Source organism: Sinocyclocheilus grahami, unplaced genomic scaffold (assembly GCF_001515645.1).
Source record: "Sinocyclocheilus grahami isolate Dianchi unplaced genomic scaffold, SAMN03320097.WGS_v1.1 scaffold612.1, whole genome shotgun sequence".
NCBI lineage: Eukaryota > Metazoa > Chordata > Actinopteri > Cypriniformes > Cyprinidae > Sinocyclocheilus > Sinocyclocheilus grahami.
This window is the reverse complement of record NW_015505791.1, coordinates 108,090-123,865: the sequence shown is the minus strand read 5'-3', so window position 1 is coordinate 123,865 and position 15,776 is coordinate 108,090.

The window sequence follows — 15,776 nt, the reverse complement described above, 5'->3', positions numbered from 1 at the left end:
CTGTATATGTGTGTGTGTATATATATATATATATATATATATATATGGGAGGCTAACAAGCTTAACAAGATAAGATACAAACACCACGGGAGACAGAAAGTGACATAAAAGTCCGAGAAAACATAACAAAAACAAGACAGAGTTGATTTGTGAGGAGAGCAATCACGTTTATTTTCTAAAACCAAAATAAAACACCTCAAAATTGCAAAAAAAAAAAAAAACAATATCCTTCAAAAAAAGGTCTCTTCAGTATAACGGATGAATAAAATGATGTTAAGTAAAATTAAAAAGTCAAAGTCCTCTAGCACTGGATGTGCAGTCATGTCCTCGTCTCATATATAAAACACCTGTGATTCACCACTACTTGCTAAAGAGCTCGCATTCACGTAAAGTAGCCTTGTTGACAAGTTTGGGTGAGTGCAAAACGCACAAGATCCAGTGCCCTGTAGTTAACACGATCACATCTTTTGTAGCAGGAATAAACTGCTGCAGAAAAAGCTAGGTCCATGCTAAATGTAATGTGTAACTGCAACACTCATTTCAAATGCAGTGGAGTAAAGAGTACAGATACTCATTCAATAATGTAGTGAAGTAGAGAGTAAAAGTTGCTAACATCAGTAAAACTACAGAGTATCCGAAAAGATACTCAAGTACAGTAACTAATTACATTTACTCCAATACTTTACACCTCTGGTAAAACTGAAGCTGATTCTGACTCTGGTGTTTCGTGTTTGAACGGTTCAGCCTGCGAGAATGAATCAGTGTTCAGTCTGAACTGATCGATTCCTGCATGAGTCGGTTTACCCAGAAAGCCCGGCGTCTGCGCGCCTCCCTCCGGATTTGTTTACATTTGATCAGCTGAGCCGCGTGACACTTTCATGAGCGGCGGGTCGCTGGCGGTCCACCGGAGTTAATCTTTCATTCGACTTTCTGAAACGGCTCCACACATGAAATAACACTCATCCATAAAGAATCATTTGCTTCCCAGATGTTTGATGGCAAACGCTGCCAAGCCCAAACCTCAGCCTCCGCGTCTTCCAAACACAATATATATGCATATCAGATCTCAGCGTGCATCAAACCGGCCGATCGAGCCTCCTCCCGCTCGCTGTTCGACAACACCGCGTTTCTAAGAGAATAAAACATTACAGCTTGTGTGCGTGATTCTTCCTGGAAGCGTCTGAGAATGATGAATCTTGTAACTGGGCACTCGGCCTTTCTGCTAAACACAGCGAACCAAAGATCAGCTCGAAGTCAACATCTGAAACACGGAGACATGAGAGACACGTTTACTCCTCGTGATTCTTCTCAACACGTACTATGAGTTTACTATGAGTACAATTCTGAGTTTACATCTTGCAATTCTGTTGATTCCAGTATAAAAAACGATAACTGCAATCTCACAATTCTGTTTTCCTCTATTTTCCTCGCAATTGCAAGTTTGTATCTAACAATTCTGACTTTTCTTCTCAGAATTGCAAGTTTGTATGTGACCCGTGCTGGCAAATTGAGTGTGAATGCACATGGGCTAATTTTGGCAAAAAAAAAAAAAGTAGAATTTCAGCTTTTCACAAAAATTAGTTCATTAAGTTCTCATCTAGCGATCCCAATGCTCCAAATAGTGATTAGACATCTGAATTTATCATTATTTGTACGTTTTCTGAGTTCCATTTCTGCGCTCGCTTCTCGCACTGATTTTCATCATAAAGATATTCAGCATAAAGACGACACAGACGGAAAATAAATATGCACATATACACAGAATTACAGTATTTAAGTATTCAGACTAGTGCTGTCAAACGATTCATGATTTGAATATACATGTATGTGTTTGTATTTATATATACATAATAAATATGCACAGTATACACTCATATTATGCAAACAAAAACTTTTATTTTGGATGCGATTAATCGTTTGACAGCACTAAAAATATACTTAACTGGTGCTGATGTTTTTATTTCTGTGCTTTGCTTGTTTGCCCAAATATCTGCTTGCTGCATGAGATAATGTTCTGGAATGTGGAGGCTTATTAGGGATATTAGCATGAGAAGTAAGGGGCACAATAAGCTATCAGACAGCATTGTGTGAATTCTGATTCAATGCCATGAAGCTCAAATCAGTAACTAGTTAGGGTCAGTATCTGGTGCTGTGCGCACCGACTACTGGACACACTGCACATCTTTACAAGACACAACAGACCACAAAAAGACAGAATCATTCGATTTCACTCTGAATCTCCATTTGAGGCAGTCTGATTTATCTGCGCTCAGCTCTTCTAACCCAAATGTTGTGGAGTGGACGAGCTCTTCACGTAACGACACAGTCCGGGCCCGTAAAACCCACAGCGGTGGCCAGCTGGACCAGACTTTTACAGCCGCATGTCAGAGCTGCTGGATCCAAAACTCTCTTCTGTTTTCATTAGACGGAGTGCAGAGACAAACAGAACACGCTGAGGCATTAAACACGACAGACCAAAGAAACTTTCACATTTACGACGCTCTCAAATCATCATGTGATCGCGTGACACTGTAGTTTAGGGTTAGGGCTTTTATTTGACCTGATTTAACCATACAAATGAGTCTTGTTAGTATAAACAGATTTATATGGGTTGGTTCAGTGATATTAAATCACTTTTAAAAAAAGTTTTTAATTTAGTTGTTGTTTTTTATCAAATTTAATAATACACTGAAAAAAATGTTAACTAAAGATGACCGTTTTCTTTTATTTTATCTTATTTTACCATAAAAATTAGTCTTGTTGGTATAAACGGATTTATATAGGTTGATTCAGTGATATTAAACAACTTTTAAAAAATCGATAATTTAGATTTTTTTAAAAGTTTAATTTAAAATCAAATTTAATAAAAACCCCACAGTGCACTGAGAAAAAAAAAGGTCAACTAAAAATGTATTTTTCAGTGTGTCGGGGGTTTTATTAATTTTCTGGTGCATGCATATTTTAGAAAGACATCACAAAAAAATTTAAGGGGTTAAACTCAATTAAAAATTGACCAGCAAAGCATTTTCATTCCTATAATCTAAATTTAAGGTTTGAATGAAACCAAAAGCTAATAAATTTGGCTTTAACAAATTCGAGTGTATTTTTTAAGTAGCTCCAAAGCATGAATTTTTCAGCGTAACTGCTGTGTTGTGGAGGCTGGAGGTGAGCGTTCATCTGTTTCAGGAGACGTGTGTCTCGTGAGGCGCTGACCCGCGGCAAACACCCGGATCATGTTCTACGAGCTCGTCAAACGCTTCCCACCTCCGGCCTGGAAAACACCATTACCAAAGCTAATTTACTAGCAGATCAGTGGCGTTTAGGCTTAGCAGCTCAGACGTGGGGAACGTTTTAGCACCTTCAAGCCTCAATCCAAATCAAACAGCAGTCACAGCCAGAGACGCAGACGCTCGTTGGGCATTTAGTAGCTACATTGTTTTGCTAGCAGCCGGGTGACATTAAATCAAGCGGGTCAGACGTCCCGGAGCGCACGAGGAAAAACCTTGTGCTGTCCTGAGCTGACAACAGCCAGCCTGAGTCTCAAAACCACAGATCTGCTCATGGAGCGGAAGAGAACTTCAATCCGAGAATGCTTTTATTTCTCATCTGGCTTTATGAAGCATCCAGCAGCACTGCTGAAGTTCAGAGGTCAAATTATATTACATGTGTAAATATATCTCAATATACCCATATTCTTATTTATATCTGATATAGCTGCTGAGATAACATATGATCTCATGCACTCAATATTAAATATACAGTATATATTTACTATATATATATGACGGTTCAGTACGTATTTCAGTTTTGACATCACGGTTCGGTATGGTTTCAGTACAGCAGGGGGAAAAACTACACTTTTTTTATTATTATTAAAGAGTGGTTTACTGAACAAATTGCTCTTTCTATAAATAGATTTAAAAAATCTACCTCAGCTGCAGAGCAAACTTAAATTTAATTATTATTTATTTTAAAATATAGTAATCAACACTTGTATGCAAACATGCAAATTGCACATAATGCAGTTTTTAAATTAACTTCTAAATTATACCATTTCTATTTGTTGTTGAAGTGTAATCATTTACACAGTGGCTGTTATAATGTTTTTCATAACAGATTCATTTGAAGAGACTTTAAATAATTAAGACATCACTAACAGATAAAGTAAAATATAATGAGTATATAGTCTAATATTTCGCGAAATGCTCTTCTCTAGACTTAATTTCTGTAGGGAACAAACAAGCTGTGGACACTAATGACTTGCCTGAGGAAAATGAAATGCTACGTGACATTTTATTTTTACGTCCTTATGCAGAAATTAACGTTGAATGCTTGAATCTGATTGGTTGATTGGGCGATTATTTTCAGGGAGACGCACAGCTAAAGTAGTTCAAGGCAGGTCTTGAGCGCATTACATGTTCCTATCACTTCGCAAAACAATTTCAGTTATTTCAAAGGTCCTTACATCAGCAAAATAACGTAAACCCACAACGCAGGTGATGCTCCGCAACGGGGGCAAAAATGTTGCACATATAAGGAATGATATAAAGCTGGAGGATGTGGATTATGTTTTAGATTATAAATTATAACATCTGTGGTCTATACAAAGTCTTGTGTCTCCTGAAAGAATAAAACTGATAGTTTAGTGACTTAAAAACTACACAACATTTCTCACTAGTGAGGTAATAATGGCGCTGTTGTTGAAGCAGATAAACTTACAGTTGGCTGTTAGTAGAGACGCTGCTGACGAGCACTGCTGAGAGATGCACAGAGGTCATTCACACATGCTTCATCTCTCTCTCACTCTCTCTAATAACTGCATTAGTCTGCTATCACCAGCTCAATTCTCTGTTACTAGCTCTAAAATAACTTTTTGGAATTAGCAACGGAGGCACTGGATGAGACGCGTAAGAAATTAATCCTACTCACAAGAGCACTTTGAAGACAAAAACCTGATGAATGCCTTGAAATACATCATCTGAGCAATGTCTCGAGGTGTTGTAACCATAGCATAAGTGGAATAATTGACTTCTGTCCATTGAATTATTAAAAAATAATGACTGCATCACCACCTCGGGTGTGCATTATTTTCTAATGATTTAACGGCCCATCGTCAATTATTCCTTACATAATTTATATTATATATTTAAATATACCAATAAAAAATATTATTTTTAGTAAAAGTGAATTTACTCACGCTCCTTAACTCATAGGCCATAATTTCTTCCATTAAAAGGTTTTTCAAGAGGGGATTTTGAATGTATCTTTTATCACACCATAAATCAGAAAATACTGTCAACAGACAGAAAACAAACACATTTGCACTATGTTTTTAGGAGTAAAATGTTGTATAAATCAGTGTGAATGAAATATGAACAAACCTTCAGAGTATAGAGAGGAATAAACTGTAAAGTTTGGTGTTTGTAAGAGAACAAACTCTTTAAAGATTGAAATCTACAGACGCAAAGAGATAAAGTGTGATAAAATAAACACTTAGATGTGGATTCAGGATGTTTTCTGGCCACTAGACTGAAAGAAGACAAGTTATGGAAGCGAAATAGACCACAATTAATCAGTGCATGAAAAACTGTAATGTCTCGTTGTATTATATTCAGTTGTATGTAAAAGATGCATAAACGTTTATCTTCTGGTTTAAAATGGGAAGAATATTGTGTGAATGTGCTAACTAACTAATGTTCCGTAGTTAAAAGTTACTTTGAGCAGTTTACAAATGTTATTTTGATGGTTTTTGTCGTGTATTCGAGCTATGCGCTAACGGCTGACGGGCAGATGAGGCCTAAGCGCCTCATTTAAAAGATGCTCTTTGCACATATATGCAAATTCAATGCGTTCATGTTAGATGAAAATTAAGTTAGATGTTGAATGTTTATTTGCGGATTAACTGCTGTATATTAGGATGTATATTTTTATACATCATAAGATGTATATTTTTGAAAGGGATGTCTAATTGTATTTTTTGGCTTTGTCTTTTGCAAGGCTGGGTCTTTTCTTTTTCCCTTTTTTTTCTGTCCTTTCTGGTTTTCTTTCTATTTTCATAATTTCCTGAGTCAGATGCTGCACGTTTCCTGGACATTAAGCGATTTCTGAGGAAGATTTTGAACTTGAACTGTCCCTGCTTGGCGTTACAGCCGTCATTGCATGCAGGAACTGGCGAGCCATGCCCATATAAGGACCGAGCTTTGTGGATCAAGGAATCAAAGTGGTAGGATTGTGTGTATGTTTTCCTCCCTTTCTGACTGAACGTTGCTCAGAAATTCTATTGCGGAAGAAGGATCTCGTGTAAGCAGCAGTGAACTGGAACTGAGATTTAGTGGAATCCTAATTCACATCGAGTCTGCTATTGTGAGCAGTTAATTTGGTTTGTTGTGATTTTCATTTTTCTATTGTTGTTTTTTCCTTTTTAAATTCTACTGTATTTTATTTCATCGAATTATTTGGTTATAAATATATATTTATTTTTTCTGGAAAACAAGGGTGAAACAAAGGTGTTTCAAAGGGTTATAATTTGGAAGGATTGTATTCAAATTCAAAGCTATTCTTACATCAACTAAACCAATTAGAAGTAAATTGAATAAATAGATGAAAATAAATGTTATACACATATTAGCCAAGTAAGGGTCAATTAACTTTACTAGCTTGAATCTAAATAGGTAAAAAAAAAAAAAGAAGAGGTAAACAATCAATAATAGTCACAAAACTAAATAGGAAATATAAAAATATATAAGCAGTCACAAGGTAAAATTAAATTTGTTTGGAACAAGTCTTTATTTTTGATTTCTGCCATTACTTTTCTTTGGTGTCATGTTGTGATGTTGTTTTAAATTTCAATGCTTTATTTTATTTGTATTCATTTTTTTTTTTCGCCCAAATACATCTTACCTGTTTCTAACGCAGCCAGTGTTGTCGCCATTGCCTTTCTCCTTGTTGACACTGTCTCTTGAGCGAGTCTAATCTTCTGGTCACTGGTCCAAATCTAGAAACAGTGCACTCCCTTCTCGCTCATTTCTGTTATTCACTGTTTGAGAGGGAGGGTTGCACTCGCGCCACGAAAAGCGTTACACTCGACTTAAAGATCAGACGACCCTGAAGTTCCTCTGTCAAACCAGCCAGAGAAGTGAAACATGACTCTGAATAACACAAGCGGTGTAATTTTGATGGAAACACATCTATATTCCTTCATGGCCGGTGATTACACGGCCTCATTATCTTTATACGGCTGCATTGTGTAAAGTTCTCTCTCAGAGCCAAACGCAGCGCCGCTGCTGGATCTTAATTGTCCGCTCGGTTCGTTTCACTGCCAATGAAGCTGTAAAAGCGGCCTGAGCGCGTCGCTGGTGGCCCAGGGTTTGGGTAATAGGTTAATTAGACTATAACTCCATGTTCTGGGTTACTCAGCAGCACTCACTTACAGAACTGAAACGATTCTCAAAACCATTCGCTCATGCAGGCGTTTCCTGATTCTGTTCTGGAGTTTGTGTTTCTGAAGAACGTCAAACTCACCGCCATCTTTCTGGACTGTTGAGGCCGGTTGCCGGGGCGTTGCTAGGTTGTTCTGTTTGTCACAAAGGTCTGCATGTGTCTGAAACCTCCTGTAAGAGAAAAGAGATGTTGGATTTGTTATTGTTATCATTTTGGCTTGAGAAACATAACATACTGTTATGCTATTTATCATTCTGTCCTAACAACAACAGCCTAGAACAGGAAAATCCATCTATTTATCTAGCTAGCTTTTAAAACTACTGCTTACTCAGACTGTCAATTAGGGCTGGGCGATGTGACTATATTATCGTATATCGACGATGTCCCATAAATATCGTGATGTCCATATCAATAGTTAGGTAACAGAGGATTATCGACATTATGGGGAAAAAATGACAAATGATAAACCTAAGTTGCTAAAAATATTTTACATTGCCCCCACTTTACTGATTCTCCTTAATTCCTCTTTTTCATCTTTGAAATGTTCTTTTCTAAATAGCCTACCACTTATATAAATTCAGAAAGTTCACACAGAGATCAGTCATTAGTCAGGTGTCTACACAGCATTTGATCACTGGATTTACAAAAATCAGTCCAGGTTTAAGAAGTGTTTAAACATTGCATCAACTACTGATGAACGTACATTTTTATTGGAATTATCACTCAGTTGGCTATTTTAGCATGTATTACTTTGGAAGGCGTTTGTCTTTGAAACAAATTAAAATGCACAAATTCACCAACGTTTTTGTCATCTGATCCTCTTTCAACTAGTATATTTTTATTTGAAGTACCCCTGAGATTTTTAAATAATATAAAAATTAATAAAATAAAAATACAAAAATGTAATTTAAATTACTCCTGCTTCTAAACCCGTTATTTTTATTTTGTTATAAACGGGCCAACCTCCGAACTATAACATAAGAAAGAAAAAACACCTTAGCCTAACATTTTTGCTCAGAATTCGTTTTTAATCCCTGATTTTAGTAATAAATATCAAATACGTTATAGCTTGATTACAAGGTTTCAAACAATGCTACAATTGTTATAATCAAGGAAATTAAACCTACCGTCATGAAATGTGTCTACACAGGGGATAATGCCAAAAAGAAAGAGAAACATCAGAAATTGCCATATTTTATTCAAGACATTATTATATGGCATCAACATGCATTTATCTTTCTCACAATCACCGCCAGAATGTCAAACTTCTCCATGGGTTTATATTATTTTTCCTCAACTGTTCTCTGCACAAAACGAAATTCATTTCAAACACAAATTTGAGAACAGAGTGGACATTATTAGCAACACCATCATAACAGCAAAGCTAATGTTTTCTGTTTAAGTTTAAGAAAAGTAAAACCAAACTTTAATGTGGCAATAATTAAAACCAAACTGAACATCTCGGCAATGTTGTCTCGGAGGAGATGGGGCTTGGGTAGACGATATTATCGGATATCACGATATTTTTAAAGGCGATTATAGATACGATATTTTTTACATATTGCCCAGCCCTACTGTCAACTACTTCAAACTTAAAACCTTCTGACTTAAAGCTATTAAATCTACTTCAAACTTTCAGCTCAGGCTTTCTGCAGCCAATGTCAAGTTTGAACTTTATCTACTCATTATTAATATTTTCTGAAATGCTGGTCTAAATGAACCGACGATAGCATGTGTTTGTGTTTTTATCGCGATGAAACAAAACCCTCTCAATATATAAATCAGTTGGGGATAAAAGAGTCAAAATATTGTTTCTGATGTAAAGGAATTATCATCTTGCTTTTTGGCTGCGAACGATTAGCTGCAAACTGTTGCTTTTAATTCAGTCCAGCATTTTTGGACATGCAATAAACCCCGAAACTGAGAGAAGAAGAAGAACATTAAAGAAGAGCATCTGGCTGGTCAGAGAAAGCTTCACCACAAATCTGGACGTTTACTAAAGAAGAAGTCTGTTACATGCAGAACATCAAACACATTCAGCACATTACAGTGAGGAGTCACAGACGCATCTGATCCTCACGAACACAGCCAGAGAATAAGAAGAATCAGCTTTCACATCCCACACGGTCCTTCAGTGTGCCTCCTTTAAAGACATAATTCAGAATTATTCTTCTGCCAGATAACACACTCATTAATCAGCTTTATTTCACTCTCAAGTCCAAGATATTTGAAGCTCAAAAACACAGGTAATTATTAGGTTATATTACGATCACCTTCAGAAGAAAATGTGACTGCTGTTGTGACATTCACATTCATTTCAGCGAGAGACAAATATAAAATTACACTTTAAGAGCTTCTATTTGTATTAATATCTACTATAATGTAATGAAAGATTTGCCTAAAATATATATTTTTTATAAATATATCAAATAAATAAATAAATATATTACCTAAATAAAAGGATCAGTCACTAGAAAAAAAATATTTATGATGGTCTAATGAAACATTTGCATAAAATATTGAAAAATACATAAATACTGATAAATAAATATATATGGTCTCATAAAATGATCAGTCAGTCAGTCATATATATATTACACACAGGTGTGCCTTAGGCTGGCCACAATAAAAGACCACTGCATGTCAAACACGGACTCCCGCTCATCTCATGGTTCTGATGGATCACAGGCTGATTTTTGAGCTCGAGAGAGAGTTTACACACATGTGCAATAATGACGTGAACTCGCCACAAACAGCTGCAGCTCAATCAAACACACGATGATCTTCTGCAGCGCTGCATCTATTTACACACACATGCAAACTCGCAGAGAAACGCCAGGGTCATATTTCATCCCACAAATCAAGAGGCATGTTCTGCACAAACAACATTATTTGAGCACCATTCAGTCTGACTGCATTCGTAATCCTCCTTAAATAGGCCTCACTTTCTTTAATGCGAAATGCAGTTTCTTGTCTGTGATAGTGGAGTGAAATATGAGGTTTCTGGGCTTCATCACGATCCCTGCAGCAGCGTCACACTCTGTGTTTGTGTGAAGCAGGAGTGAAACGCTGAATTATTTCTCCAGGTGTTTCAGGGACTAGTTTGGTCCGTTAGCGTCTGCTCTCGAGCCAAAGTTCAGAATCTGCTCCGCTCGCATTAAACACGATCGTTCAAGCTCTGTAATGCAGCGCTGCGGGTTTCAGGACAAATCTGAACTAAACAGCCCATCAGGCCATGAAATATTTCACACATTAAATCATCATTCGCTACCAAACCACAGCTGACTCTGATATGGGTTTCCCATGATGCACCGCGCGCAGCAGAGGAAAGCCGTTAGTAGGAATGATGATAAACACGCAGGATTTGCAGTGTTTCGGCGGTCGGAGAGGAAGGTTTCTCGTCAGCACAATCTTCCAGGCTCTGATCCAGTTCGACACTCGACGTCCACACCGCTGATGAAGATGAAGATGAAGAGATGACTGGAGATCGTTAAACAGCTTCAGTGAAGCGCTAAGAAACAGATCCCCAAAAAATCCTGATTTCAGATCGGGGAAAATGCAATTGAACTCCATCTTTCTCAATCCAACACTCTAACCGTCTAAATATTTAAGATTTATTAATTTGAATTTCATATAAAATGTCCATGTATTTAGATTACACAGTTTTAACACAAACTAATAAACTTAAAGTGATGCATATTTGTCAGTCACACATAAATAAAAGCACCAGATTTCTGCAATCGATAAATGATGGCATAGTTTATTACTAACTATTTGCATTGATTTGATTTGATTTGAATTCAAAATAAAAATGAATCTGTTCATTGTGAAAACAATGACATTTAAAAGTATGAACATGGATAAAATATGGCTAGCTTTGGAAGCAGTATTCAGTTAGATAAGCGTATGAGATTTAAATAAACTGGGATTTATTGATAAATGATATATGAACCTGGTTATTGTGAATTTGAGTTTATGAGTAGGATTGCAGAAATCTGACCCGCTTCATTTATGTGTGACTAACAAATATGCATCACATTAAGTTAAATCGTTTGTTAAAACTGTGTAATCCAAATGCATGGAAACGTGACATGCAATATTTTATATGCAATATTTTACATACAAATCAAATAATCTCTAGTCTAAATAATTTAGAAAATTGGAAATGTGCAACTCTGATTTCACAGAGAAACAAACCGTTGCACAACCTTGACTGCAAGTTAATTATAAAGATGCAGACGCAGAGAGTGATGTGTAAAACATGGTAACTTGTTCTGCTGATAATTGTACACTTGAATGACGCCATTTATCCGTTTCTAGAGATGTTTTCTGTCCGTCAAACAGCTGAAAAACGACTGCAAATCAAACTCAGAGCAGAAGATTATCAGTGAATCATTTTAGCGTCTCATTTAAAGCTCACTTTTATTACTTACAATTAGGGTTGGGAATCGAAAATCATTTCCAATTCCAGAATCGGATACTTGTTGCAAAATTAAAATTTCAATTCCACCTATCAATTCCTGTGTGCGCATCTGTTTTAGGTGGTGACGAGGGGCTATTAAAAATGTATTTGTCTTTGAATCATTCATTCAAGAGATTCATTCAAAAGCACCGATTCATCCAGTAATGAAACAAGTAAATCTTGAGTGAGTCATTGTGAGTCGTTTTTTCCTGTTTTTTGTTTTAGATAGGGTGTCAGGGAAGAATGCTGTCATTTGTTTCTTTTTCTTTCACATAGGCTATTTAGAGTCCATGGGTGTAGTTAGTGATACGTTTTGTTTGTTGTTTTGGCCTTGCCCAATCCCGGACGAGCCCCCGATTTGTATTACGACCCTGGTCTAAACAACCACGTAATCTAAGTATGCTTCGCAATTTGTTACACAGGACAATTTCCTTCAATATTCAGTGATGGCTTTTGGGATGCGAAATGCACCAGCCACTTTCCAGCGGCCGATGCATATGGTTTTGTCCGGTGTGGGAAATTGCGAAGCATACTTAGATGATGTGGTTGTTTATACCAGTACTTGGGAGGAACACTTGCGAGTGTTGCGCAAGGTTTTTACGCGATTACAAGAGGCTTCTTTAACTATTAATTTGGCCAATGTGAGTTTGGGAAGGCTATGGTTACGTACTTGGGTGAGCAGGTGGGACAGGGTTGTGCGCGTCCTGTGGATGCTAAGGTTGCTGCAATTTCTGAATTTCCACCCCTTAGGACCAAAAGGGAGCTCCGCTGTTTTCTAGGGATGGTAGGCTATATATTTAGGGTGAGATGGTGGGCTAGATATCTATCTAATATTTTTTCTTCAGAATTGTGAGAGAACTACAACCTCCATTAAAAAAAAAAAAGTCTTAACTGATCCAGAATCGTGCTGCTCTATTTTGCACACAAACAGCTCTTAATAGAGTCCGTTTTTATGTAGCCAGCTGGTTTTTGTTCATGGTTCATTCAGTAACAATTAAATGTTTTGCAAAAAAGAGACACAGAATGAAAGTGTTATCTAAATATTTGACGTAATTTTTTTAAACCACATTAGAATCGAAACTGGGAATCGATAAGAGTCGGCATTGGAATAAAACTCAAACGATCCCCAACCCTAATTTATAATGCATAATGGTGACTTTTTTTGTGTTTGACAGCATAAACTTGCACTGCATGGAGAACAGAAGCTCATTCTCTGCTTTCTATACACTAAGCCTCAGACAGGTTTGGAAATGAATGGTTTGCGTCAACTGTTGCTGCAGTGGTTGTGTTTTCAAGGCGGCTGGCTGGTGTTGTACTCGGAGGCCTCCGCTTCTGCCAAGCCGCAGGTCGAGACGGAGCCATTGTTCGGTGTGGAGGCGGGAAACAAGATTGTTAGGAGGAGGAAAACACAAGCAGGCTCCAGTTGAAGCGTTTGAAGGTGGAGGGTCAAACGGGGACCCTCGTCTCATTCTGCTGGAGTCAGCACACTTTCTGCTTTACACCCTTCTAAGTGCACTAGAGCTGCTCCCAGAGTCACGTCTGCAGCTTTTCATTTCTTTCCGTGTCGTTTGAGAGAAACTTCCATCAAACACGCACTGAAACTCACAGATCGTCACGACAAACCGACAAAATAAAGGTTTGGTTTAACCAATGTTATTTTACTATTACTAAGATACAATTATAGTTTTTGGTAATATTTTGAATTAGATTTTATATTTTCTTAAAAGTTTTAGTAATTCCGTTTTAGTTATTTCAGTACAAAACCAATCATATTAAATTAGAAACACCAAATAACTCTTTATCCTTTAAATGAACTAACAGCTAAAATTAGTCAAGTCCCATTTATTTCTATGGTGCTTTACGATACAGACTGATTAAAGAAGATTTAAAGAAACAAAGAGGAAAATAACAGTGTTGCAAAATTCAACAATTATGAAATAACTTCAATTTCAGCAGTAAAGCAGCTCTAAAAACATACTAGTGTGTCGCTATTCAGATCAATTCAGTTCAAGTTAATGCGAAAATAGTTTTTCGAAGTTGTAAATAATATAAAGTTTTTACAAGAAAATATTTTAGTTTTTCTGCTTTTTTAAAATGTACTGTTATTTGTAATCTTATGTGAAATTTCCTTGCAGTTCCTGAGTGAAAATTGTTTCCAGTTTTTTCAGTGTAAACAAATTCTATTTGCACACATGCATCTGAACGCAAACGATCACATGCGGTTCCTGAGTCACGGGTGTGGAGCGAACACTAACAATGCATTTCTGTGGAGTTAACAAACACGGCTGGACCTCAAGCATCGGTCAAGCTGCAGAGGAACCGCTGCAGATCTAAATGAAGCTCGGGCAGCAGCAGTGTTTATTCTGTGCGTCTCTGCTCTGTCATTACTCTGGAGCTCAGCGCATCAGCAATCGCTCGCTTTGTGGTCGTCTGTGAGCATCCAACAATATACGTGTGTGCTTTCCACAACCATAAAAGAACCAATGAATACACAGAAAAGTAAACCAGTTACTAGTGGTCATATTTAGAATCATACAAGTGTAATTTTACAAACCATAGAGCGTTGCTTTGGATGCACGACAACATTCATATTAATTATATAACACTAACTATAGAATAACATCGCTCTGCATCACATTTGCTGAATGAAATCCAAGTTTCTCACTATTTTTCGAGATGCCGATTCCAAAAATAGTGGCTGTTGTGCTGAAACACGTCGCATTTTGTTAGAAAAAATATGCATTTCATAGCGTTATTGATCATTTGTGTGGTGGAGAAGTCTTGCATTCTCCTTTAATCAGCAGAAAAACACCACAAACACACGATTCCTGTCTGATCACAACTATACGATCAGTTCTCAGACTGTTTTCACCGGTATGACATTGTGTGATGCCTGATCCTGATTTTAAGGTCAGAATTATGGAAAGAAAAGAAAACGCAAACATGAGCTGGATGTTTTCTGCTGCATCTGTGGGGGGTTTACTATACGACAGATTTGGCCTTTTTGCAAATTAGCTGAATTAAATTTTTAAGATGTAACTACTGTGATATTATTAATTTATATTCTATTAAAGTTATCTGACATTAAATTGAGTATTTGAACAATTCTCCACACTTTTGCAGACTAAGTTAAATTATTATATATTTATATTATACATAACTATTAATTATATGATTAAATTATATATGTAATACATTCATTAAAGTATATATGTATGTGTATATTATATACATATAAATACTGCATATACATATAAAAATATCTAAAAAAAAAAAAAACTAAAATGTGTTTTGTTTTAGTATTGTTTTTTAATATCTTCATTCTTGTTTTGAGAAAAAATATATACATAATGGACAATTATGTAATTTTTTTTTTTAACTCCACATCTTCAGATTAGATCATATTAGGCCTTTTTGAAAATTAGCAGAATTTACTTTTTAAGATGTTAAATTATGTATAATATTATAAATAATAAGAGTTTCACAGTGCAGTATTAAAGATAATTTTTCATTCCAATTTAATTGATGTATTTGATTTAAGGAAGTAGGATGCAGAATCACAATTTTAAAAAAAATTATGCAAGAAAACTGAATTTTTAAATAAATTGAAATTCAAATAAATTGTTATCTTAGAAAAGGAAAGGTTTATCAAGACAGACTCTGAATGTTGATTTGAACAGGGTTATCATCATTAACTAAAACCATTAAAAGAAAAACAGATTGAAATAAAATAAACAGTTCGCAAATCAGCTTTTTTTCAGAATGCAGGGCTGTTATTAAATATGATTTGATAGTTCTATTGACAGATAATAAAAGTGAATCACTCAATCGTTTTGGCTGTGTGTGATGAGGATTGTGTGTGTGTGTGTGTGTG